The sequence below is a fragment of the Natator depressus genome, chromosome 5 (genome assembly GCF_965152275.1).
Source record: "Natator depressus isolate rNatDep1 chromosome 5, rNatDep2.hap1, whole genome shotgun sequence".
Taxonomy (NCBI): domain Eukaryota; kingdom Metazoa; phylum Chordata; order Testudines; family Cheloniidae; genus Natator; species Natator depressus.
The window spans coordinates 95,635,016-95,662,607 of NC_134238.1; the positions used below are offsets into that span (position 1 = coordinate 95,635,016).

The window sequence follows — 27,592 nt, forward strand, 5'->3', positions numbered from 1 at the left end:
CAGTAGGATGATTTAGATGGAAATAAGCCGAGCTGGGAAAGCTAATTTAAATGACACAAAGGAAATAAATTCTCCTTTCTGTGGCTGACAGGAGGTGATTCTCTGTTTTACGTCTCCACCCAAAGCCATATATTTGATGATGCATCTAAGAAAGCTGCATGACTCCTATCAATAACTCATACGTCCATCTAGGAATTTTAACTCAATGTTTTACGTCACAGCATTGTTTCAACCAGTTAGGCAGAGTAACAGATCTGTTCTTAGATCTGGAATCAGCCCAGTTGAACCATCTATCCTAGAGATAGGACTTGACCTTCCCTATAGTACCCGGATATACTTCCTGTTTGGCTGGTGTTAGACATAGGTTTGTCAGTCAGTCACTGATGAGCCTAACCCAGCATGAGCACGTCAAGGAGACTCCCATGATCATCACTGACAGTTACCCCTCTAGAGGTATAGACTGAATGCTGGAAACACCAAGGGAGCATGGAATGCTTAACAAGGCTTTTGGGGTCTCCTAAGAGGTTTAAAATTGCTTAATGCTTTCCTAGAGAACCACAATTAATCTCCTCGGCTCGGGATCTCTGGAGAGAGACCTTATGGCTACTTAGGCAGAAAGTTTAACTACATGATCTTACAGACCTTTATAAATTTGGCAGTCAGGTTGTCTGCCTTACACCGCCCATGTGAAAACAAAGGGAACAAATACATGTTTCCCTCATGCATAACACCAGGTCTTGAAGCAGCAACAATTATTATTATTTTTAACAGTGGGAAAGTCCCTACTCTTCCTTTCATTTCTCTTTGATCTAGGACTCAGGATCTTTTCATGGTCTAACAAGCTCAATTAAGTGTCGGTAATGATTGTGATGGCAAATAAAAACTACAACTAGTGAAACCTGCAAGATATCACTGCTTAGAATTAGTAGAAGAGGCAGGGAGCTGGTCAGTGAGCGGGGCTACCGCCCACACATGAAGAGTTCGACTCTGGGTAGAGACACCCTACTCACAAGGAAAGAAACGGTCCATCAGCTAGGAACTGCCAACTGTGAAAGGAAAGAATCTGTTGCCAGAATCTCTAAGGAAAGGTTTTACATATAATTACTGCCAGTAACGTACTAGGCCTGCTGCTGCTTTGGCTAGCCAAGAAAGCTACAGAGTCCTATCTTGCTATTCACAGAGCCTGTTGCTGTTGTTCCCTTGTAAGACTCTTAACAAGAATGGGCTCCAGTTAGCCAGGACAGAGCATAAAGAGAGGCAGATAAAGGCTCTAGAGGAGTACATGCAGTATGTGAAGAAGGTCTGCTGGCACATTCTGCTTTTAATCAGTGGCTATTTTCTTCCAAGCAAAAGGCTTAAATTGAAAGCCAGATGTTATGGGTCAATCTCCCTGGTTATCAGTGTCCTGAGAAAATACATTAAAATGGGAGCCCCTTTGCCTAGTTGAAGGGTCAGTCAGAGGCTAACAAAATGCCACCCCAACACATTTTTAAAGGGGTCCTAACTATAGTGTAATATATAGTCACAGACCAGACCAAAAGAATAAACTGTGTGGTTACTGACCTACACATCTGCCCGTCACTAACTGTAAACCCAAGGAGTTTCTGTGAGCCTAAGTGCACCCAACTCCCACTATATTTGTAGCAGTGAACACCACTAAGGTAGAGCCCTGCAGCAGGGCTGGGATCCCATGCGTCCTGCAGGACCCGCTACCATAATAGTGAGAGTGGGTAAAATGTTTGCAAGTGGGATTGGATGGGCAAAAACATATACCATACAAACCATGGTAATTTTCAGGAAAACACTAAATCGCTCGTCAGTTTGTCATAAATAGAATTCCAGGAATGGAAAATAAGTTTGTTTGTTTTTTGGTTTTTTTAAACTAAAAAGTTTTAATACTTAAATTCAAGTGACAGATAGAAAGAGATTTGATGCCTATTATATCAGGAGTTAAAATATTTTTAACATAGTTTAAGCAAGATTTGATTTATTCTTTTAGTGGTTAAAACTGTGTCTGAATTCCTTTTCTATATAATCAATTTTTTTATTTATTTTTTTTAGTAGCATATGGAACTCTGCCTTTCTTGCAGGATTTGTGGGATCTAAGGTTTCTGTGGGTGGGAACGGGATAAAAATGCAAGAAATGGAACAGAGGAGGATGTGAGTGGGTATTGTAGGGCCGGATGGGAGCAGGATTAAAAAAAAAATAAAAAAATTGTCCTGGGCTCTATACTGAGGTTCACAGACACTGGCTATTTCAAGCCGTTCATTCATAATTTTCACCAACATTTTCCTTTTTGGTGGACGCTGTCCATGTTTGGTCTGAACCCAGGTGTTTTTTTAAGTTTAAACTACATTCAGCCATTTTTGAGCTATGGGAAATTTTAAAAAAAATACACATTCCTTTTAAAAAAACCCAAAAAACAAAACAACCGCACCCAACACCTGAATTAGCCTTCTATTCCTTTTATATTATATATATATTTTAAAATAAACCCAGCAAATTCAATTGTCCTTTAAAGAGTTATTTCACCAAAATTAGAGACTAAATTCAATAATTAATATGTAAAATACATGGTACATGAAGCATAAATCTCAACACAGCCTTTAAAATGGACTTGCTACTGGTATTTCCATAATCATTATCTATTTGTATGCCCACGTATACATATGAATGAAAATATATTTGCATCTGGTATTTATGAATATATAGTTCCAATCTTGCAAAGCCTTGTGTGTTTGTGGGCGCACCCCCACAACTCCCCTTCCCCCCTCCCCCATTAAGGTCAGTAGTCCCAAATCTCCTAAATTCCAGTCCAGTGTCTTGACTACAAAACCACCCTACCTTCTATTAATAATTACATATTGTTTATTATGATTTGTAAATATGTGTTTTATACTGAGAACTGTCAATACTAGACAATGTATATAAACAGTTTATTTAATATGTCAAACTACTTTACAATACAATACATTGAAGTGGACACTTGAGTGTAGCTCTGTTTATATGATAGGAAGTTTCATTTGCTGTTAGCCTTTATGGTTGAAGCACTCAGCTCCTTCATGTATCAGTCCACTATGCCACAAACCCTAATTACTTATAAAGTACTCAAAAAACCCCAATTCCAAAGTATTCCAGAAGCACCCCTGCATTTAATAACATTTTTTTTCCTTGCTCATTGACTGTGAATTCTGTAATTCCCAAATAAATGGTGTCAAGTTTTTTTTATTTTGTTTAGAGTGTTGTTGTTAGACTATAGATTGAATCTCTTTTCTAACTTTATTTTATTCTGGAAACATCTTTGCTACTAACATTAATGTCTGCTGTGGTTAGATAATATCACACTTGTCCTAATCTGGAGGACATTTCTGACAAGAAACACTGGCACTGTTTCTGATTTCAGTCCAAAATACTTCAGAAGTACTTAAAAGTGGTTAATGCTCAAAGTATTCATTTTCTAGGAACAGATCATTTTCTATATTCATCACAGAGTGTTGAAAATATGCACCAAAGGTGTTCTGGTTTCTTCTGCATTTGCAAATGAATAAGCCTATGCTGGAGGAAGAAAATATATATATTTCAAGTCCTCCTATTGAATGCCCAGTGGAGATTGTCATCTGTTGGAGTGTACACCTATTACAGATGTAAAACTTTACATTAGTGGATTTATGAAACCAAAGCCACCATGAATCCAGGGAGCAGCCTTATAACAATTTCTTTTCAATACCCCAATGAGCTCTTCATAATTGCTGTATGTTCTGTTAGCCAAGCACAATTCACAGCATTTGAAATATTCAGGACCAGAATAGTTTTGTTATTTTAATTAATTGTGACTCGTAATAAAAGTCTCTCTCGCTCTCAAAACCAAGTACTCTGTATCACCTAGGAAACAGAAATCTGGGCTGTAATTTGGTACCCAGGCCACTAGGAAGTAGAGAACTGTCTCAAGGTTTCCTGATAGGGGAAGGCACCATGGTATAGGGCCCTCTGCTGTTCAACTCAGCAGCATTGGTGATCTTCCACTGGAAAGAAAGCTATGGGGGATGGGGCGGGAGGGGAGGTTGAGATCCAAAATGCATTTCATTCTATTGTTTGTGGGTAAGGAATGGGGCAGGGAGGCAATGAGAGAGGCTGTTACTGTAGCAGGGACCTGGTAAGAATACTAAGGTGGTAGATGTAGATTAAACTCATTTCTTCAGTTCTGGGAAAAGATAAGGAGTGAAAGTGGGAACAAGGGGAAAAGATTAAACCACATGTCATATAAAATTAAAAACAGGCCATTTTTTAATCCTTTTTCCCTGACAAACACTATAATTTCTTTGAAACAGAATTTTTTCTTAGGAAAAACATGAATTCCAACAAACAAGAATGTTTTCCTGTGGGAAATTTCAATATGAAAATTTTAGTTTCATATTGACTTTTTTTTTTTAAAGACAAAATGAAAGACCCAACGTTCAGTCAATATATCAAGTTGAAATGAAACAGTGTCTCATTTCAATTAATTTGAATTTTTTAAAAAATGGTTCAAATTAGCTCATGATTTCCCCATGGGGAAATTACAAAAAAAATTGACTCAGTATTTCTAATAGACTTTTTTTCAAATGTTTTTATTATTTCTGACCAGCTCTAGTATAGATTCAGTTACATAAGCTGAAATATAGTAACATTTAATGTGGAACACAGAAATTGAAAATTATACACGCGCACACGCAGTGGGCCCACTTCATGCTCCAGTACAATGTTTGGAAAGTCTTGACTTTTGAGTCCTTCATTTACCAATTTGCATGTTGCATTAGTGCTGTTTGTTGTATTTTATTTTGAATTTCTCTGGATTTCTTTTTATTTGTTTTTCCTAAGAAAAAATGAAGGGGAAAGGTAGGGGGAAATAATTATTAAAAAGGAAAATAAAGCTACACTAAGCTTGAAATGTAAATACTCAGGGACAGATTTTCAGCTAGTGTAAACTGAAGTAGCTCCATTGAGGGCAATGGAGCTATGCCATTTTACAGCCAAATACAGTCCATCCCACAAAGTGAATATACTGGTGATAACAAAAGCCTAATTTATTTTAGGTTTCTGTAGAAACAAGCCACCAAACTGCATTATGCAGGGACTTATCAGATACACATTAGCAGTCAGTCCAAAATGGCAATAGGAAATTAAGTCCTGATCTTGCAAACACACATGCATTTAACTGTTCATATAAGAGGGATTGCACATTGAACTCAACCCATATGTGTTTGCAGGACTGATAGTCTGACAAATCCAAGTGTAGAATTTTATTTAAAAAGTTTTATACTTATAAAGCTAATACCTCCCACCCCCCCCACCCCCAAAATAAAAACCTTATCATCACCTGCTTAGTATTCTGTTGCCTGGAAATCCATTTGATATCACCAGATTACTTATAACTCCCCATCCCTCTCCCTGCATGAAATCCTTTCACAAATTCTACTACTTACTTTAACTTGTCTGTAACAATTTCCACTGGTACTCCACATTTATTGTATTTGTCAGTATGGCATTCCAGAAGGGGGATATTTTCCACCAATTTGTGTTCCTGACAAGTCTGATTGTGCAGTGGGATTTATCCTTTTCCTTTTTGAGTGTAAAAAATTAAAAATGGAAAATTCTCCTCTCGAAGGCCTCAGCTATCAAGCACATTTCTCTTTTTAAACCAGATTTCCATTTTCTTTAGAATCTCTCTGCAACTCCACTTTCCAAATCTTTTGGATCATCTCCCAAAAAAGAAACTTTCCCAGTGTCCTAGCTGATCTCATCAAAATGTGGTCCAATTAGTTACTTCTCTTAAATGAATTGCATGATGAAGAGGGCCTCAATGGACAACCCAGTGGGTTGATTGAATCCAATTTTCCTCTACTGTATGAGAGGTCGACAAATTTTCAGCACTTTGGCTTGCAATCACAGACCTTATAGGTCAGACTGACTGACTTCAGTTTTGATTTCTGCTCGTCCACCCAAGACTAGACCAGCCAGTTTCACCTCATTACCAGAAACAGACATCCATACATCTACTTCAACTGTCTGCTTTCTATGATTGCATTGTTTTTCCATTCCTGAATTAACAAAAAGCAGAGGGCACTGGCTTCTTCTCAGATGCCTCTTTTGTGGACAGGTAGTGAATTTATGAGAGAGAGAGAGCTCATTTGAAGTGGGCCAAATGGTACACCTATAACAGAACAAAAACTCCGGCCTTTGATCAAAAGTACCCTCTGGATTTTGTTATCCACAAAAATATCATGTTGTGGTGACTATTTATTTCCCTATTTTCACAAATAATCAGGCCCATAAGCTTCTGTTTTTCCTCACTTGCCACACAGAAAGGGGTTTGTTTCTCTAATGAAATGACTTGGCTTTGCTTTCTCTTCCTCTTCCCCTAGATAGACTCTAAGGATATGTCTAAACTAGGAACACTGCAGCATATGCCTGCAAGCCTAGTTTGCTCAAAGCAGGGTTAGAGGACACAGTGTCTAAGTGTTCCTGAAGCTAGTCTATGCTACCATCTGACTGTCTGCAGAACCAGTGCTGAAAACCACAACGTTGTGATGTCTTCAGGGAATGCTGTACTGGAAAGGTCCCATTTGGCTCTGGACTAGTTAAGAAAGTGACTGTGACTAAAGGCAAACAGGAGAGTGCTGCTCCCTGCGATCTGCCACATTGGTGTCCTTTCTATAGTAATCCTCTGTTAGGTACAGATCCACATGTAAAGAGATGGGTCCATGTCAGCTCTGCCTGATTTTTGCTCAGTGGCAATCATTAAGGTGCTAGCCAGGCTGAGAGCTTTGCCTTGCTGTCTTCAAGTTGGATCTAAGAACTTGCTTAATTAGTTTCAGAGTAACAGCCGTGTTAGTCTGTATTCGCAAAAAGAAAAGGAGTACTTGTGGCACCTTAGAGACTAACCAATTTATTTGAGCATGAGCTTTCGTGAGCTACAGCTCACTTCATCGGATGCAAAGCTCATGCTCAAATAAATTGGTTAGTGCCACAAGTACTCCTTTTCTTTTTGCTTAATTAGTGAAATCCAATGGGGAAAGTGGTGGTGTAAGACTGGGTTCACTGAGGACATTGTTAAGACCAGCCTTTCCTGGGGTCAGATGATGAGCTCTTGTTAACGGTCTCTAGATCTGAATGTCTGTATGGCCGTTGGGAATGCTTGACTCCAGAACTCATTTCCCCCATTGGTCTGACATAGCCCACGTGTTTTTAAACTACAAGACAAGATATAGATTCATAGATACTAAGGTCAGAAGGGACCATTATGATCATCTAGTCCGACCTCCTGCACAACGCAGGCCACAGAATCTCACCCACCCACTCCTGCGAAAAACCTCTCATCTATGTCTGAGCTATTGAAGTCCTCAAATCGTGGTTTAAAGACTTCAAGGAGCAGAGAATCCTCCAGCAAGTGACCCGTGCCCCATGCTACAGAAAAACCTCCAGGGCCTCTGGAAAGTCTTTCTGATAAGCTGCATTTTTGCCTAAATGGGTGGGTCAACCTATAGTTTGATAGGTTTATGCAGAACATATCTATCCAATTATATTATATATACAATTATATATCTATCCATATATATTGTTTTATATGTACTGCCCATAGACATTGTGATGAGCATATTTTAGAAATGGAAAATATATGAGTAATATAGAAATGTCCCTTAGATTTGCTATTTGCCCGTTCAGTTGCAAACAGAAAAAAATAAATCTATTTCTGACATTTAGGGCCAAATTCTTAGTTGGTGCAAACCATCACAGTACCACTGACTTCAAAAGATCTACATCAACTGTGAATCTGGCCCTACATTTTTTAATTGAAAGATTTCAACTCAATTTCACTCAGCAGCTGCTGGGTTTCTCAAGGTCTGGGTTTCTGGGGCAGCCCCACCAGGCAGACTGCTGGGAAGCCAGCTGGCCTGGAAATCTGGAAGCCATGGGGCTCCAGGGAGGTCTGTATAGCAGGGCTACCCCAGAGTCACATACTCTGGAAGCCCATTTTAGGGCCTCCAGGTCCAAGCTCTGTGACAATAACACTGGGAGCTCTGGCATTGCAAGGCTTCCCCAGAACCACATACCCTGGAAACGTGGGGTCCCTGGGCCCAGGGCAATCTGCTTGGCAGAGCTCCCCAGCCGCCAGGCAGGTTTTTAAACATGGCAGACAGGGTTCCCTTGGAATCCTGCGTATGGCTCAACAAACCCAACTTACTTTCTTGAGAAGTTTCAGGTGCAACAACTGGCATTTTCTGCCAGAATGCTGTTTCATTGGAAAAATTCTGACTTGCTCTACCCATTACAGGGATCTAATCTAGACGTGACAAAAGCATCAATAACTGTCTCAGTCTGTTTCAGAGAGAACGTTACTGTCTATTTGCCAACTACAGATGAATTTTTGTTCATAGCTGCAATCTGGGCTTCCAGGAGCAGCCAAGGATCTAGTAACACACCTAAATTGTGCATGGTATTGCAAACCTAGCATTCCCTTCTCAGGACTACTAACAGAAGTTCTGTCATCTCTTTTGCGCTGTGTCAACCACAAAATCAGTCTCAAAAAGATGAAATTGCAGCCTGTAGTGGGAAGAAAAGCTCCAAATTCATGTAGACAGTGGGTTATTTATCCCACTGTGCCGGCCAGTGTAATCAGTACAGAATCAAACACACAAAATAATGGTTAGTTAAGGCTCACGTAGAGCGGGAGGACACAGATCCAATTAATTTTGTGCTCAGCACGATCCTCAACCTGCTCATTTCAGACAGAGGTTAGGATATTTTCTGAGATGAAAACTACTGTTGGATCCCTACTAAGCCTTCCTTATCAGAAACTGAACTAGAGACTCCAGGTTCTGTCTCCAACCTCTGAGATAAAGACAGAATAGTGAAATCTGCCAGTGACAAAACAGATATTGTACTGGAGTGGTAACAGAGTCTCTTCCCATATGTGGCTCCAGTTATCATATGCAAAAGACTGAGAACAAAAGTCTGTAAATAAAGTCTTCCTGCACAAAAGGTGTAGCGGCCACAGTGATATACTTGCTTAACTGGGAGTAATCCAGAGCCATCAAACATACCTACTCTAAGCAAAATCTTCAGCAACCAAACAACTCTGAATAAGAGCATCTAAAAAGTCAAGAAGACTTGGACACAACTAGATGTTGAGGGTCATGACACGAAAGGATTAAATAGTTACCTAGGTAAACTGGGTCTGAATGGTTGGCTATTGGGTTGTCTGTGTTGGCTATTGGGTTGTCTGTCTTAACAGTGTGATCTTCATGTCACACAGTGTCTTTGTAAGAATGATACAATGGATGAGGAACTCCACTATGTCTCCCTGATTTACACCTAGTTTGCAAACAAAAACATGTTTGTTTGTTTGTTTCTTAACTGACAGTCATGCTAACTCACCCTGGGATCTGGCAATCAAGCTGGGTTCTATCTTGTATACCACCATCAAGTTTTTCAGGCCAAATTAAACCTTCAGCTACACCTGTGCAACATCAATGTGTTCAGATTATGCCCCCAGGTGAAAATTCACTGACCATAATGAGGTTGCACAGGTGTCTCTGAGAGCCTAATCTGGCTAGCAGAACTTCTGTTACTGGTTACGACGATTCAAATGGATAGAACCCAGCTTGACTGTGAGAGCACAGGGTGCGTTCGCATGACTGGCTGTTAAGGAAAAGAAAACTAGTCTTTGCATTTGCAAATTGAGCAAATCTGACATGGAAATCGGTGAGACATCAACCATGGAACCCTGTGATACCATTTTTTAAAGTCACTCCAGGACAGAACCACACTTAAAACAAAAACAAACAAAGAAACAAAAAACCCAAACCAAACCCAAACCAAACCAAACAAAAAAACCACCCCAAAAACCAGAACCAAAAAAAAGTTTGTTTGCTAACTAAAAGTTTAATAACAATTATTATATACTACCTGTATTCTCAAAGGGCCTCTTTTCAAGTACAATTCACAGATAGGATTTGTTTTTCTACATTGCATAGAGAAAGCAATACCACTTTGTGGAGTACTATGTAGCGTTACAATCCCTTCATTTTAAATTTGTCCTTCCTTTGGCACTAGGATATTGTTGACTAGTTTAATTCTCTACAATTTATTGATACAAGGTTTTATACACCCACGTAAGGAAGTTGAGTCATAATCTAAAAATTATGAGAGATCCCCAGGGAATGTTTAAGTTTTCTAATAGCAAATATCCACCATTCCATCAAATGAACTGTTATCTTAACTGATAGCTGTTTCACATTAATTTCAGAAGCAAAATTTTCCCCTCGGAAATACATTGCAAATATCTGATAAGAGAACATTTAATTTACTTAGTGTTTGAATTTTGAAAACCAGTAATGGTAAGGATTTTAGGGCCTGTGGATTTGGAAGGTTGCTTTCCTTCCAACTCCAAAGATTTCAGGAATCCACATTGAAAGAGCCACCCCCCAATAGGGAAATAAGCTGTCATTGGTTGGATCCCCTGGTGGCTACTCAGTAGAAGCCACAGACAAACCCTAAGAGGGGCAATGCAGCTTGGAGCCATATTAATTCCACATTGACTTTCACGCTGAAAGTCAAAAGCAGGGGCTTGGGATGATGCCACAGAACGTAGCACCTCTGTTGCTCCGACCCTGACACTGTGGATCATGTGGAGTTCTCACTGTGTGCGACTCTTCTATTGGTGCATCTACGTGGTGCCAGATATAGTGGGGATTGTACTCTCCAGATGCCACTCCCCCTTTCTGGGTAAAATGGGGGAAGTCAGCAGACAGAGAGTAATGTTCCCATGCAATTCCATCAACTATTAAGTCAAATTCACTTTAAAAAGTATGTAGGAGTTTGATTTATAAACCACCCATAGTGCACAGTGTATGTAGTAGAATCCAGCTACTGTGAGAATGGGAAAATGGTCTGATTTTCTTAATTGTTCTTTACTATAACTTTCACCCTATGACTTTAAACATATGCTCTTTTTTTGAAAATAGTCATTAACCTTTCACATGATGTATAACTAGCTTTATCATGCTGGAAAAAAATTCCACTTTGAGTTCTGAAAAGAAGACCCATTGGGAGAGACACAAATGGTAAACCATACCAAAGGACACAAAAAGGCCCATAAAACTTCAGTAGGGTTATAAAGGTCTATGGATTTTAATTGCTGTGTGCCATTGGGCCTTTACAAAGCAATCAAGCAGGCAATCTCCAAAGACAGCCCTGCCATAATACATTTAACAATAGAGTTCTCACCCCATCAGCAGACTAGGGTTTATGAAGGTCCCAATAGCAATTAATGACCTTGTATGCCGAGAGAAAAAGACAAAATTACTTAAATTGGCTGCCCTTTTTTGATGCGTAACTTAAGTGAAGGAAGCATAATTTCAGGAGAAGGAATGCAATAGTTTTAATAAAGTAGACAAAGACTTTTCTTCTTGTTGCTAATGTTCTTGTCTGTGCACATTTTTAAAAAAAGGCACAGAAATCTGCTGTCCTGGTGCTAAGTGTAGTATATTAGTGCTGTGTGTAGTTACTGAAAACAAAATTATGTTGGCAGTAGGGAAGGGGAGAAGGATTTAACTATTGTGTAACAATGCAATAGTCCAGATAAGAGAACTTTATTCTGCTTGACTGCAAGTTAGAAAAAAGTCTATCCTAATGACATTTAGGTTGGTTTGAAACAGTGAACATAATCAGCAACAGCAGAAGGTTATGTGGAGAAGATTGTTAATTCTGTGGAATTATAAATGGAAACTTGGACTTGTTTTCCTCCCTATTCCATACACTGTACAATTCTGCTGATATTTCACACGAGCGGATAGAGCCCAAGATATAGGGTTAGAGGCTAGCATGCAAAACAGTAATAAATGCACAAAGGTACCCACTGCACTATGAAGATGAGCCAGTCATGTAATTAAAGCAAGAACTGAAGGTAGGGAATTTAAAATGAGAGTAGAAGACCTTGGGAAGGATACCCATGATAACTTTCATACAGTACAGAATTCTAAGTGATACTTCCACATTAGAATTTTCTAAGTGACACATTCACATTACAGAGGAACTGAATGTTGTGGTTTTTTTCCTGAGGTGGGTAAAACATTCAATTTCTAAATGGGACGCTAGAGCCACATGTGCTAGGAGGGTTAGCCAATAGGTAGATATTCATTTTCATAATGAAATAAAAAAAAATTCTTTAATTATTTGTATCTATTCAGCTACAAGCCACTCCCTTTTCTCTAAGCAGACGCTGGAGCACACAGTCTGTTTTTGAGGAACTATTGCACATCACAAAGAATCAAGTCTTGGGATGTCACCCATATAAGAATGGCTATAAAATTAATAGATTGCTAGAATTTTCATTTACATTCTGATCTAATCCTTGTTTTATGAACTCAGCTTGATCAAGCTTCAATACATAAAGAAATCTAATTATTCTGCTGTTATGGAATTACTGTAACATTATTTTTAAGGGTGGGTGAGCCACTTGTAAATAAGAATAATTTTCCCAAATCCTAAATGCAGATGCTTCACTGTCCTGCAGAAGAAGCTCTACATACAAATGCTTTTGCTATTTCTATGCTCAGTTCACAAAAACTTCACTTGCATAAAGATGATGTACTCAGCATCACACTGGCAGCATTCCAACTAGACTTCATTCTATTCAGGCTGGCTGGGAATGTCACTTTGTCTGCCCATTTAGCTAAGTATCCATCTGTCTTTCCCTTAGCAAACAGTGCCAAATAGTAAGAGGAAAAACAGAAAGTTTATATAGTCTATTTCTTATATGTATTTATTTGAATTAATATGAAAAGCTGAAAGAAAAAACGATGACCAGGGACTATCTGGAAATTAATGAGATTTCATCTTTCCTACTAAAAAACAAAACAGACTAGTTCTGTTACCAAATCACTTTCTATTTTTAATTTTACAATCTAATTTGATCGCAGTCTACAAGATTTCTTTTCCCCAGTTGTTATAGAGCAAGAGTTGCATTTCAAATCAGATTGGATACAGCTAATAATGAACTTGTTCGTTTAAAGTCTGTACAAAGATCTTAAGTTTACCTTTGTGAGGTGTGTGGGAGAAAGAAAGAATAATGTCACTTCCCTGCTCCTGCTCTCACTTGGTTGTAGGCAGAGAGGAAAGTCTAGATGTTAACTCTCCCTGCCCCACCCCTCAATTTTTTTTTAACTTTATTAAAAGTTCACAAAGAGACACTGCACAAAACTGTTTTCCTGCATGAATCCAACCAACCACAGTCTTACACTCTGTTAACTCAGCCTCTCTAAGCAAACTCTGGGGTGGAAATCGAATTCACTGGATTGGAGTTGCATAAACTATGGAATGGAGTTTTAATTCACTGAACTGGAGCCACTATGTAACAGACCTCATTTGAAAGAGCATAAGAATGCCCATACTGGCCCAGACCAAGGGTCCATCTAGCCCACTATCCTGTCTTCCGACAGTGGCCAATGGCAGGTGCCCCAGAGGGAATGAACAGAACAGGTAATCATCAAGTGATCCATCCTCTGTTACCCATTCCTAGCTTCTGGCAAACAGAGGCTAGGGACACCATCCCTGACCATCCTGGCTACTAGCCATTGATGGACCTATTCTCCATGAACTTATCTAGTTCCTTTTTGAACCCTGTTATAGTCTTGGCCTTCACAATATCCTCTGGCAAGGAGGTCCACAGGTTGACTAAAAGAAAAAGGAGTACTTGTGGCACCTTAGAGACTAACCAATTTATTTGAGCATAAGCTTTCGTGAGCTACAGCTCACTTCAACGGATGCATACTGTGACTCCTTTTCTTTTTGCGAATACAGACTAACACGGCTGTTACTCTGAAACCACACAGGTTGACTGTGCATTGTGTGAAGAAATACTTCCTTTTGTTTGTTTTAAACCTGCTGCCTATTAATTTCATTTGGTGACACAGTTCCTGTGTTATGAGGAGTAAATAATACTTCCTTATTTACTTTTTCCTCACCAGTCATGATTCAATAGACCTCTATCATATCCCCCTTACTCATTTCTTTTCCAAACTGAAAAAATCCCAGTCTTATTAATCTCTCCTCATATGGCAGCCATTCCATACCCCTAATCATTTTTGTTGCCCTTTTCTGAACCTTTTCCAATATATCTTTTTTGAGATAGGGCGACCATATCTGCGTGCAGTATTCAAGATGTGGGCATACTGGATTTATATAGAGTCAATATGATATTTTCTGTCTTATTATCTATCCCTTTCTTAATGATTCCCAACTTTCTGTTCACTTTTTGAACTGTCGCTGCACATTGAGTGAATGTTTTCAGAGAACTCTCCACAATGACTCCAAGATGTCTTTCTGGAGTGGTAACAGCTAATTTAGACACCATCATTTTATATGTATAGTTGGGATTATGTTTTCCAATGTGCATTCCTTTGCATTTATCAACATTGAATTTCATCTGCCATTTTGTTGCCCAGTCACCCAGGTTTCTGAGGTCCTTTTGTAGCTATTTTCAGTCTGTTTGGGACTTAACTATCTTGAGTAGTTCAAGACAGGTTCAAGCCATTTCTTTGTATCAAGTCTCATGATCTCAGCTCCATTCTAGAGTGATGAAGAACTAGGAAGAGTTATCCTTGCTTTCGCTCACCCTGTTCTGGAAAGTAATTTGCTAGAATTCTCGACATACTGATGAAATTAACAGCATGGATGCGTAGGCATCATTTCTTGTAATCAGACTGTGTACATATATTTCTCATGGCTACCAAAAATCTTCAAAGGAAGAGTGTTCATTAACCCCACTGAGGACAAAAATGACTAAGAGAAGTAAAGATCCATTAACACAAGTGATCGAGGGCCCACTCCTATGGAGTGCTGAGCACCCTTGGATCACCTAGTCTTCAATGGGAGATGAAACTTACCAGGATTGAGCACTGAAATAGTAAGGTACTGTGCACATAGTTTGCCAGCTATTTATTACAAGGTAAAATAAATGTTAAGTGCCAAAATGTAGAGCAAGTAAAGCAGCCTCTAACAGGCAGGAGACGTAGAATGAATATATATTATATACAGGACTGAAACACTAAACGGCTTCTCACATTTGTTGAAAATAAATACCACCACTTTACAATTGAAAACAAGTTGGATGGGGAGTCTCTGGTGACTGATGAGCTAAACATCTTTCTGTCAATAAAATATTTGGCTAGAAAAAGCATACAGACACAAAACATTGTCCAAATGGTATTGAAATGCATGCCGAAGAAAAAAGGATGTATGGAGAATTACAAGAGACACTGAGAGGAAGATACAGTAACACTTTACAGGGAGTACTCAAAAGGAAAAATATTAAATGGGAGGGGGGGTGTGGAGGGGCGGGGAAGAAGGGGAAGAGGAATCTTAAGGAGTGACTTTCCCACTGGGCCCAACTGGAAATAAAAATCCATTACCCACCCTAACTTGTCATAAAAAAGAAAACTTTCTAAGTCATGAAGAACCTATAAATGGAATGTGCAGAAATTTTTCACCTAAATTCTCATGAAAATAAGATCCGTACTGTTTCACAGATATGCTTATAGTGTTGATCTCCTGACAGACTTTTAATAGCAGAGTTGAACTGAATTATTTGTCAACCACTTCTGTAGCAATGGACTCTGATATTGTTAACGTTGGGGCCCACATTTTGGGCTCCAATACAGAAAAATGCTTAAGTACGTGCTTAATTTTCTCTACACAATTTAGTGAAGGTTCTTATTCCTGTGTCTTCATCACTGCAATATCTGAGCACCTTCCAGCAGTGCAGAGGAAATGTTAGGGGAACCCAAATTTGCCCATCCACCCTCCCTCTCCTCTGGGTTCCAATCCAGGGACCTTGTGTTAGACAGTTAAGGACTGCTCCTTCCAAACCCTTGCCGCTCCTACCTTTCCTTTTTCCGCTACATGCATCCGACGAAGTGGGTATTCACCCACGAAAGCTCGTGCTCCAGTACGTCTGTTAGTCTATAAGGTACCACAGGACTCTTTGCCGCTTCAACCTTTCCTTGTTCTTTAGCATCTCTCCCTGGACAGCAGATTCTTCCTCCTGCTCTGTGGTTCAGTTACCTCATGGAGCTACCCCCTCTCTCCTTTGGGCAGAAGGTCTCAGTCCTTTCTCCTAGAGCTATGCTGCATCTCTATCAGTTACTTCATGTCTGCCTGAGACAATAGCTCCCCCAGCTCCTCATCTGTAGCTGGATTCTCATTCAGGACAGCTGCAGACCCTGAGCCAGTTTCCCCCCAGTCAACCCTTTCACATTTATATTTAGAGAATGGAGCAGGCAAACCTTCTCCTGATGCTGTCTATACTCACTGTATAAGGAAGTAGAATATATATGCTGGTCCCCTTGCCTAGCTCCTCCCCTCTTGAAAAGGTAAGAGGGGAACTTTGTCCCACTGTGACATTTTGAGGTTCAACCCAGATCAGTAAGAGGTTGGGTCACTGCCTGCCCTGCGACTGCGGGTGGCTTAAAAATTATGCAGCTGTAGCTCAGGGACCTGACATCAACAGCTAGTATAAAAGCACACAGGTCACACCCCCTTACTTCTACCACCAGTTACTGTTTGAAGAATGACCCCAACGCTCCCCCAGTCCTGAATGTCCCTAAAACTGTCTGCCCTGTTGTGTCCAGTCCTATCTTGGAATAAACACAGTTCTCTGCTCCTTTAAACAGACAGGGACAGCAACTTGTTTTCTTGACTGGAGTTCACAATCCCTTCAAGTCAACTGGGTTGGTTTAGGTAAAAAGTAACACACATTATTATTTTGGCTTTGTGTGATTGTTATCTTTTAATTGATATCAGAGCACTTAAAGCTCTTATGCAGAGAGGCTTGTTGTAATTTGGAATAGAAATAAATAGCCTAAATTAACTCTCTAAGTGGGTATGTTTACCTAATTTTGAACATGAAATTGTGGTAATTCTGAAAGCAACTATTAGTGTTTTTACCCCTTCTGGGCTTCCAGACCCCATTTTAAAAGTGTCTCAGTCTATTTTCTAGGATTCTAAGGCAAGTGACAGTCTTTTGGATTAATTCTACCCAAACAATGATTTTTCCTATCTGACAGTGCTGTTCACAGAGGATAAATAAAGTAATAATCTACTGCATAATGGCAAAACTATGGGGTAACAAAAAAGAACATAGAGACAGAAATCCTGCCCACAGCCAAATCCATGATTTTCTAAAATAGAAGAATGGGATATCCAGTAAGTTGCTGGTAGAACTTGTCAGAAACTTTTTGACAAATGATTTTTTGTTGAAATATGGTGTTTTGTCAAAGCCGAAACATTTCACAGAGACCTAATGGTTTTGATGAAGTCTGAGATACACCCAGAGAAGGACTTTCACACTCTATAGTGTGGTGGTTAGGGCACTGGTATGAGAGACCCAGGTTTGAGTCTGTGCTTTGCTTGATTCAGAGTGATCTGGGAGGAAAACCTCTGTACTGAGCCAGCCAGAGCAGTGACCAATTCTGAGTCTCCCACATCCCAGTACCGTAACCACCAGGCTACACACACACACACACACACACACACACACACCAACCTACACACCACCTTCCCACATTGAGTTTGTGTCTGAAAAGGATATTTCAATACAATTCCATTTTTGCAAAAAGTTCATAAGGTTTTGTGGGGGGGTTTCCCAATGCAGAATGAAAACAAATGTCAAAACCTCAGAAGTTGTCATCCAATGGAATTGCAATCCTTCAGTCAGCTCTAGCTGCTGGTCCCCTTGTGCTGTGTCAGGTGCCCACAAAAAATGGCATTTGTATATGAGCAGTTCTTCCAAAGGGCAGATTTCAGCTCTGAGACTTCATTCCAAGATCCAGGAGAGAAAGATGGATTGCAAGAGGAAAAAAATCCTTTATAAGTATATTTGATAGGTGATAAAAAAAACAATTCTGAACATGTAAAAAGATAGGAAGCACCCCAAAAGCACCTAAGTCACTTAGGAACCCAAGTCCCATTGAATGTGAATAGGTCTTAGGTTTCTAAGTCACTTAGGCACTTTTGTAAATTTTGTCCAAGGGCCTTATCCTGCCCCTATTGGAGTAAATTACGAAACTCATGTTGACTTTAGTGAGAGCAGGTTTGATTCTGAGGGCTTGTTTACACACACTGTTTGTACCTCTTCGAACAGTGGTGGTCAAACTTACTGACCCTCTGAATCACATGTGGCAATCTTCAGATGTTCAAGAGCTGGGGTGCACCTGCTGGGGCTTACCTGCCGGGGCTTGCGGCTTCAGCCCTATCGCAGGCACCTGCCAGAGCTCAAGATTTCAGCCCCATGGCAGGGTGGTGGGGCTAGAGTAGTGGTGGGCAACCTGCAGCCCCCAGGGTAATCCACTGGCCGGCCGTGAGACAGTGTTTACATTGACTGCCCGCAGGCATGGCCATCTGCAGCTCCCAGTGGCCATGGTTCGCCATTCTCAGCCAATATGAGCTGCAGGAAGCGGCGGCCAGCACGTTGCCCAACACTAGTGGGCTAGTGGCTTCTGCCCTGTGGGGAGGGAGGTCTCAGGACTTCAGCCCCATGAGAGGCACCTGCTGGGACTCAGGGCTTCAACTCCACTCCTCTTGAAGCCCCGAGCCCTGGCAGGTGCACCCTGTGGGGCTGAAGCCCCAAGACCCCTCTCCCCACTGGGCAGAAGCCAGAGATGATGTGTAGAGGGTGCCCCCCCACAGCTTTTTGCCAGGGTTTTCTGGCCCCGCTTGGTCACATGGTGCTGCCAGGTCCCTGTCCTGCACGGCAGCTGCTGGAGCTGGCAAGCTGGGAGCTGCAGTCCTGGGGAGAGGCAGCGGGAAACAGCTGGAAGCTGCAGAGAGATCTGGTGCTTTTGTTGCCACCTTTCCCTGCAGAGCTAAAGCAGGAGCCCCTCCCCTGCAGCTCCCAGCTGTTTCCCGCTGCCTCTCCATGTGGAGCTAGCACCTGGGAGCTGCAGGGGAGGGGCTACTGACGGTAATAGGGGGGGCATGCCTCAGTGGGCATGCCTCAAGCTGTTGGGGGGCAAAACTTTAAATTGTGGCCCCCTCCCCCCCGAGCAAGCACTAGTCATCTCTGAAGTGCCTAGTCTCACTACCCCATGCGCTTTAACGGTAAAAGAGCTGCCTTCAGCTTGTAAGCTGCGCTTTGGCAACCTCTGCTGTAGAACTACATTGGTTTCGACACCAATATAGTTAAAGTAGGACAGCCCCCTAGTGTGGATACAGGTGTACCAGAATAAAGAATTGCATTGGCATACTTTATTCAGATTGGTTTTAATACCGTAACTTTGAAATATGCTGGATTTGAAAGTTTCTCCTTGCCTATGTTTAGATCACAGCAACTCGGGCTATTTCATACTATATTCATTCCGCTTCACAGTATGAGAACTGTAGACAATTTTAGATTTTCAGCATAGCCCTCTTAGAGTAATTCATGCTGAGAAAATAATTCAAATGACAGAACAATTTCTGACAATCTGTGTTTTAAGATCTGCGTTGCCAATCTCAAATACCAAACCACTTGTATTCTGAGCTGTCTTCCATTGTTCACATATAATTCAAACAATTATGAAGAAAGTTCAGAGTATCAGTGCAGCCATTTATTTCAATTTTTTTTCATGTGAACTAGCAATTTTAATTAATCCATATTATGAGAAGAAAGGACTGTGTTTGGAAAATGACTGGTCAAGTGGAACATGTGTAGCATCAAGTTTTGCAAAAGGTTTACAGGCAGGATCTTGATTATGATTTGAATAAATATTTGCTGGGGGCCACACTGTTGCCAAAAAACAGTGGTAACAAATGTGTGAGCAGTGCTGTCTCCTCAGCATATCCCACCTTGCCAGAAATTAAATGCACAAAAAGGCTCACAACTGAAATTCCTTCGTTGTGACTGACAGCCTTACTGCTGGAGAATGTAGTTCTCAGCAACCAGGGAGCCCACATGGATTCACCTAGCTTAGCCTGAGGCATCTTGTTTAGATGAGTTACCCACTCAAAGATAATGTATAGCTGCATTTTTCAGTTTTGTTCTCAACTTGTTACTGTTGCCTAATTGTCCTTTTGATTTCTTTGCATTTGCTCTGGTTTTGAGTCCCCTCCCCCTGCCGCATTTGTTGTACTTCCCAAGTTTCTCTACGCTGGGCCTTTTGTCTGCTGGGCTGTTACATATCATGCTAACTATATTTTTCACAAATTATTTTAAATGCAGATTCCAAACACACGTTCAGAGTGCATTGTGGATGTAAAGCTATTTTCTTTGATTATTTTTTGCTTTACATCCTACATTTTAACCTTGTGTAATTTGTTGCCATCAAACGCTGTTGAGATAACGTCCTTCCTAGAGTCCAGAATGTCTCTCCAGGCACAGAATATCTTTTTTCCATTGTCACGTCCTTTTAAGATACGCTGATATTTTCCTTCTGTAGTCTCCTGTATCTTCAGGCTCTGATTTCTTTCCTTAACAATTTTTGTTGCACATGCTCTTACCTTCCTTCTTTAAGCCAAGAGCTTCCTCCTCAAGGTCTGAATAATGCACTTATCTCAGATCCCACTTTCAGACCCAAGGCTGCTTATTGATATATTTACTAACTTTTAAAATTGTTATAGCATACTTTTGAACTCAAGAATAGTTCAGTGAGCTTTAGGAAAATATTCTGAGAAATCTTTTTTCCATCTTATATACCTATAAAAGTACAAGGACTGTAGTCTTGGAAAAGCATACAGAGCTATCTAAGTTAGCAATATAGAAGCTATTTTTGAATGAAATGGCACTGTTCACAATGATTAACCATATGTAAGTTATGGGTGGGCCAATATTAGAGTGTTTATTTAAAAAAAAATCATATAATTTAATACTTTTTTTAGGAATAAAATATTCCTAGAAAGTATTGCTCCAACAACGTAAATGGGAATGTGTGAAAAAAATATACTATGAAGGTGCCCTACATGCTCCATATTAAAGAAGTGTTGAGATTTGCACTTAGAGCAGGATCTCTACTGCACACACTTAAATGTTTGAATTTAGCCCCCAAATTTAAGACACTATCTCTTCATCGACCAGTTGAATTTTTCATAATATCTTCTTGGTCAAAGATTTAATAACTTTGCCAGAGAAAACAGTTAAAAAGAAATCCCTTTGGAAATTTCGCTTGAAATTTGACTGGGTTTTGGGCATCTAATAGCTAAACAACTACAATCACTCCAAACTTCACACACACACACACACACACACACACACAGAGGTTAGGGATAGGGACAGGGACAGTCATTACATTTAAAAATGTAACAGAAAGTTAGCTGTTCACCTTACTCTTCCTAGCCTAAGTCAGCCCCACAAAAAGAGCATAACAAAATTCTCAAGTTCCACCAGTCTTTCTGAAGCCACTTTTCCAAGTCTTCAGATCACCTTCTCACAAACATTCCTAACTTTGGAGTTGAAGGCAAGGGAGTAGGGGTCATGAGATCTATGTGCTAGAGCAGGGCTCTGGGGGAATTAAAGGGTAGGTATTGGTCTGGGCAGTGTGTTGTGTTGAATAGGGCTGTAGGTGTATAAGGGGAGAAGCAGGGCACTTTGGGAAGGAGGCCATGAGGAAGCTGCAACGGGTGGGAAGCGAGACTGTGAAGTTGGATGGAAGGAGTGCGGGGGGGGGGCCGCAATTTGGGGTGAGTGAAGTCCATAGAGAGTCTGTTGGAAGGAGCAGTTGTCAGAGCTTTTTCTTGAAGGGGTCCTTGATTTTGGAAAAGATGCCCTCCACTAGGTCTAAAGTCCAGATTTCCAGTCTTCTGGGCATGCTGCAAACCCCATCTTTTCTCCCTCTTCGTTAAGGCTCTTGAGGAGAGTGTGGGCTGAGGTGGGTATATTTAGGAGCAGTCCTTTGTTTATGTTTATGTTGTGATATTAATGTATGGGATAGGTTCCCAGAGCACTGGATGGGCACTTACAATTGTACTTTACAAAACTGAAGAGAAGGAAAGAAAAATAAATAAAAATATTCCTGCTGAAAGTTATGCACATGTGTAAGTGCTTTGCTGAAGCATTGGTACATGAGACATGGATTCTGTGATGGTGTTACCTTCGCCGCCACCACGCCAGACAACAGGATTTTGGGAACAGTTCTTACTGCACCGATTCCTGTCTGCAGGTGAAAAGCCATGTGGGGGGAAGCAGGCATGAGTATGCACATGTATATTAAACCATACAAATGGAAGGGAGTAGGGGACAAAAGGTTTATGGGGGCAGTGGGGCTGTAGGAGGCATGTGGAAGAGGGAGGCTAATCAGGAGGTCAGACCAGGAACAGGCCTCCATGGAGGCAATATGGGCTGTGCACGGGGGGCATGGGGATTATCATGTGGGATTTTCACACCATCACTGGATGTGTTCAGATCTGCATAAGGGGACAGGTAATGGAGGGAAACATTTCCATGAGGCTCTCCCTCCCATGCCCCCAAGCTCACAGAAGCCCATCTGCCACAACTGGAAAGAGATCTCTACTGGGAGGTTAGTTCCAAACCCTGTAAGTATCCTAGTGAATATCCATTTGAGCATTAATGTAACAATTCCATCAATAGCTCGTACCACACTGATGTAGGAGAAAGCAGCCAAAGACAGAACATTTCCTAGGAGTCATGTTGCCATGCAAGGATGGGGGAAATGCAGATTATCACAGACCTCCAGACAGGTACCAAGACGTCCCCACAGAACCCCAGATTCTTTATACTTGGAGGCCCTCAAAGCCCTCAATTCCTTCCAGTTGAGGTGACCACTAGAGAAGAAAATCTAGGAGTCACATATAACTCCTTATCTCATAGTCTCCATCCTGCAGATTCTTACGAGAGGAAATGATATGACTCAAAGCCTTATATTTCTTTTAAAGTATATACTTTATTGATATTATGGGTCAGCCACCCAAGATGGAATCCCCACAGCTATACCACAAATACCAGCAGCATGACCACTGAAATCTGGGCCACCACAGAGACACATATGCACCAGCAGGAGCATTTGACATGAAACAGAAATGAAATATTGAAGGCATATGGTGGTTTCATCACTTTACAAATGAGATCACGAGATGGACCTACCAGCCACCAATGTCTTGTCAAGTGACTCAACACCAACTCAGGGGCTTGGCCATCCGCTGTGTATACCAGAGTCCATACCAGCCTGCCAGCTTTATGCATTTGATCCAACATAAACTGGATGGAGAAGCCCTTGTGGATAGCATTGCATATCCTAGGGGTATGGCATGGCTTCTGACCTTGCCTGCCTCAGCTTTAATATAGAGCAGGCCACAACATTGCCATGAGACTGTGCTCTCTGGAAATGGGTGATCCAAAGTGTGCACTCTACACTCCACAAACAGGAGAATTAATGCATGAATGATAACATATATTTTTGTTCATTCTCCCATAACTCCAAAATAAATGAAATGATTTTTCTCCGTCTTTCCAACAAAAACAGCAATTGCTTCTGGTCTCAACCCAGCTGCTAAACATTTCAGTTCCAATGGAGAATATTTCAGATAGTGAAGAAAGAATGAAAAAAGGATGTTATAACTGAAACCCTTATGTAAATTTATTACGGGGTTTGTACTAGCCCGTGAGAAAAATATAATTCCTTGTTCCTCAAAGATATTAAAAATCAAATATTTGTTCCTTTTATAATCACATGTATACTGATTCAAATGAATCATTTGTGATTTTTGAAATTCATTTGGGAAGTAAATAGAAATGTTACTCCACCTGCTTAGTTCTGTTTTTTAATTCTATTTTAATCAAATATTCATCAATCCTAATTTTATATGTCCAAAATTATTGAAAAGTACGAATGATAAATTCAAGTATAAAATCCAAAGTGTTAATTTATATAATAATTCACCTATTTGTTTTTAATTCCATAAGCTGTGGTGATCTTGTGAAGATCTGAAGATTTACAATAAAAACATAGCCACCTGACAGTAAATTTTCAATAAATGACATCTTTATTAAAAACTTAGTCAAAGGAAACCTTAAACTTTTATACTCATATTGTACAGTGTATGCAATAAGGGAATTCAGAAAGAATGATTGGTCAGACTTGTATTCTTCCCAGTAGATTATTCGGAATTGAATGTTGTGACTGGAAAGGCAATTTTCCCTAATTTGCAATAAGGACTCAGTTTTCACCTACCCTATAACTGTGGCGTCAAAGACATTGATTATTGGGAATTGAATGTTGTGACTGGGAAGGCAATTTTCCCTAATGTGCAATAAGGACTCAGTTTTCACCTACCCTATAACTGTGGCGTCAAAGACATTGATGATAATTGTCCAGGTAAAATAGGTGCAAACAAAAGGATGGTTTGGTGTTTGATTCTGCTCTCACAGAACTCAGTTAAAGTTTTGCCATTGTTTTCAGTGGATGCAGGATCAGGGCTTGGGATACATTTGCTAATATTTATTTATTTAAGCCCCAATACTGTAAATGGCTCTGTGCTGGAGAAGCTCCTTTGTAATCAGTTGGGCTTGGTAGGTGGCAAGGATCTGCCAATGGGGAGTGAGCTGTAGGCTGGGGCCTTAGAAAGTAAGTTATGTCACGTGACATTTGAAAAGTAATTTCACTAGATTTGCAAAAATATTTTAGATTTAGACAATGGACGCATAGACATAGGTCAAATCCAAGTGAATCATTGCTAAAGGATCTCCATCCAGGCTATAGCCAGGTAAACAAAGTAAGTATTTTACATGTGCTAAGACATGTATTAATTTACATGGACAGTAGTATTACTTATTTCAAAAGTTACTTATTTGTACTTATATATAATGAAATAAATACATTTTATGTACTTGATGGCTGAATGTATAGATCCAACTGCATAATGCACTCATGATTTACATAGCCCATTGCTAAACCCACAATACAGATTCATCCTTTATTCCTCCATTTTAAACACATAAACACACACCCCTCTGGAATTCTCTACTCTTTTTTTGTTTGGGAAGAGGGAAAGAGAAAGTGTGGCTGATGTTATTAGGCCCTGTGATGGTGTCCCCTGAATAGATATGTGGGCACAGTTGGCAACGGGCTTTGTTGCAACGATAGGTTCCTGGGTTAGTGGTTCTGTTGTGTGGTATGTGGTTGCTGGTGAGTATTTGCTACAGGTTGGGGGGCTGTCTGTAGGCAAGGACTGGCCTGACTTCCAAGATTTGTGAGAGTGTTGGGTCATCCTTCAGGATAGGTTGTAGATCCTTAATAATGCGTTGGAGGGGTTTTAGTTGGGGGCTGAAGGTGACGGCTAGTGGCGTTCTGTTATTTTCTTTGTTAGGCCTGTCCTGTAGTAGGTGACTTCTGGGAACTCTTCTGGCTCTATCAATCTGTTTCTTCATTTCCACAGGTGGGTATTGTAGTTGTAAGAATGCTTGATAGAGATCTTGTAGGTCTTTGTCTCTGTCTGAGGGGTTGGAGCAAATGCGGTTGTATTGCAGAGCTTGGCTGTAGACAAGGGATCGTGTGGTGTGGTCAGGGTGAAAGCTGGAGGCATGTAGGTAGGAATAGCGGTCAGTAGGTTTCCAGTATAGGGTGGTGTTTATGTGACCATCGTTTATTAGCACTGTAGTGTCCAGGAAGTGGATCTCTTGTGTGGACTGGACCAGGCTGAGGTTGATGGTGGGATGGAAATTGTTGAAATCATGGTGGAATTCCTCAAGGGCTTCTTTTCCATGGGTCCAGATGATGAAGATGTCATCAATATAGCGCAAGTAGAGTAGAGGTGTTAGGGGACGAGATCTGAGGAAGCGTTGTTCTAAGTCAGCCATAAAAATGTTGGCATACTGTGGGGCCATGCGGGTACCCATAGCAGTGCCGCTGATTTGAAGGTATACATTGTCCCCAAATGTAAAATAGTTATGGGTAAGGACAAAGTCCAACACTCTCACAGATCTTGGGAGACAGGCCAGTCCTTGCCTACAGACAGCCCCCCAACCTGAAGCAAATACTCACCAGCAACCACATACCACACAACAGAACCACGAACCCAGGAACCTATCCTTGCAACAAAGCCCGTTGCCAACTGTGCCCACATATCTATTCAGGGGACACCATCACAGGGCCTAATAACATCAGCCACACTATCAGAGGCTCATTCACCTGCACATCCACCAATGTGATATATGCCTTCATGTGCCAGCAATGCCCCTCTGCCATGTACATTGGTCAAACTGGACAGTCTGTACGTAAAAGAATAAATGGACACAAATCAGAGGTCAAGAATTATAACATTCATAAACCAGTCGGAGAACACTTCAATCTCTCTGGTCACGCGATTACGGACATGAAAGTTGCGATATTACAACAAAAAAACTTCAAATCCAGACTCCAGCGAGAGACTGTTGAATTGGAATTCATTTGCAAATTGGATACAATTAACTTAGGCTTGAATAGAGACTGGGAGTGGCTAAGTCATTATGCAAGGTAACCTATTTCCCCTTGTTTTTTCCTACCCCTCCCCCCCCAGGCGTTCTTGTTAAACCCTGGATTTGTGCTGGAAATGGCCCACCTTGATTATCATACACATTGTAAGGAGAGTGGTCACTTTAGATAAGCTATTACCAACCGGAGAGTGGGTTTGTGGGGGGGGGGGAAGAAAACCTGGATTTGTGCTGGAAATGGCCCACCTTGATTATCATACACATTGTAAGGAGAGTGATCACTTTAGATAAGCTGTTACCAGCAGGAGAGTGGGGTGGGGGGAGGTATTTTTTCATGCTTTGTGTGTATAAAAAGATCTTCTACACTTTCTACAGTATGCATCCGATGAAGCGAGCTGTAGCTCACAAAAGCTTATGCTCAAATAAATTGGTTAGTCTCTAAGGTGCCACAAGTACTCCTTTTCTTTTTCCTAGAGAGAATGAAATCCTCTATTTGTTCAGCGAACAAGTACAAGAGAAGGGGAACTGATAGTGTAATCATTAACTATTGACTCCACAAGATGCTTTGCTTAGAGGGGCCATCCAGAGGAGTGAGAATCTAGCTCAATCTCCATGACCCAATTTTTTAGTCTCTCTGCTTACACTACCAGCAAGAGAACCCCGTTGTGATGATGGTTTTTGTGCTTTGGGCACCTGACTTCTAAGGGACAGAGCCCACTGAAGTCAAGGGAAAAATTGAGATCACTAATTCTTAGGCCTCACCACACAGCTGCCATATCATTTCTGCTTTTACGAATACAGATGTCTTTTAAAATGATATAGTTACAAGCTGGGCCTACCACTGTAAAAAAATAATTTGCTGAGGAGAGCGTGAGCTTGCCAACTATTTAAGAAAGAGCATCAACTAACACAAGTGTCAATTTTTTTTTTTTGCCGTTGCTATTAAAAACCAGGCTCATTCATTTATTATTTTGGCAGCTGCAAATAAATTTGTTTTACCATCCAGGCTTTACAGGCTAAAACTGTGATGTCTGTTAGGCCCACTTACTTTTTGTATATTGTGAAAAAGGCTAAACTCACAAAATGCTGTAATGACACATCCTTCTTTTCTTTTGTTATTCTCCTAATTCCCACACAATGTAGGCCTGGTCCAAGGGAGG

At 40.7% G+C, this 27,592-nt stretch overlaps 1 long non-coding RNA gene across 3 annotated transcripts in view; it reads right to left on the reverse strand.

Moving 5' to 3' along the window:
• LOC141988239 (uncharacterized) overlaps positions 1 to 13,174 on the reverse strand; it is a 289,482-nt gene extending 276,308 nt beyond the window's left edge. Inside the window, exon 1 of one of the 3 annotated variants that reach the window (XR_012639707.1) lies at positions 13,078 to 13,143. This is a non-coding gene — a long non-coding RNA (uncharacterized LOC141988239). Of the gene's footprint in view, positions 1 to 13,077 lie in introns of all 3 variants that reach the window. The other 2 variants (XR_012639708.1, XR_012639709.1) reach the window with 2 other exon arrangements.
• Positions 13,175 to 27,592: the final 14,418 nt, after the last annotated feature.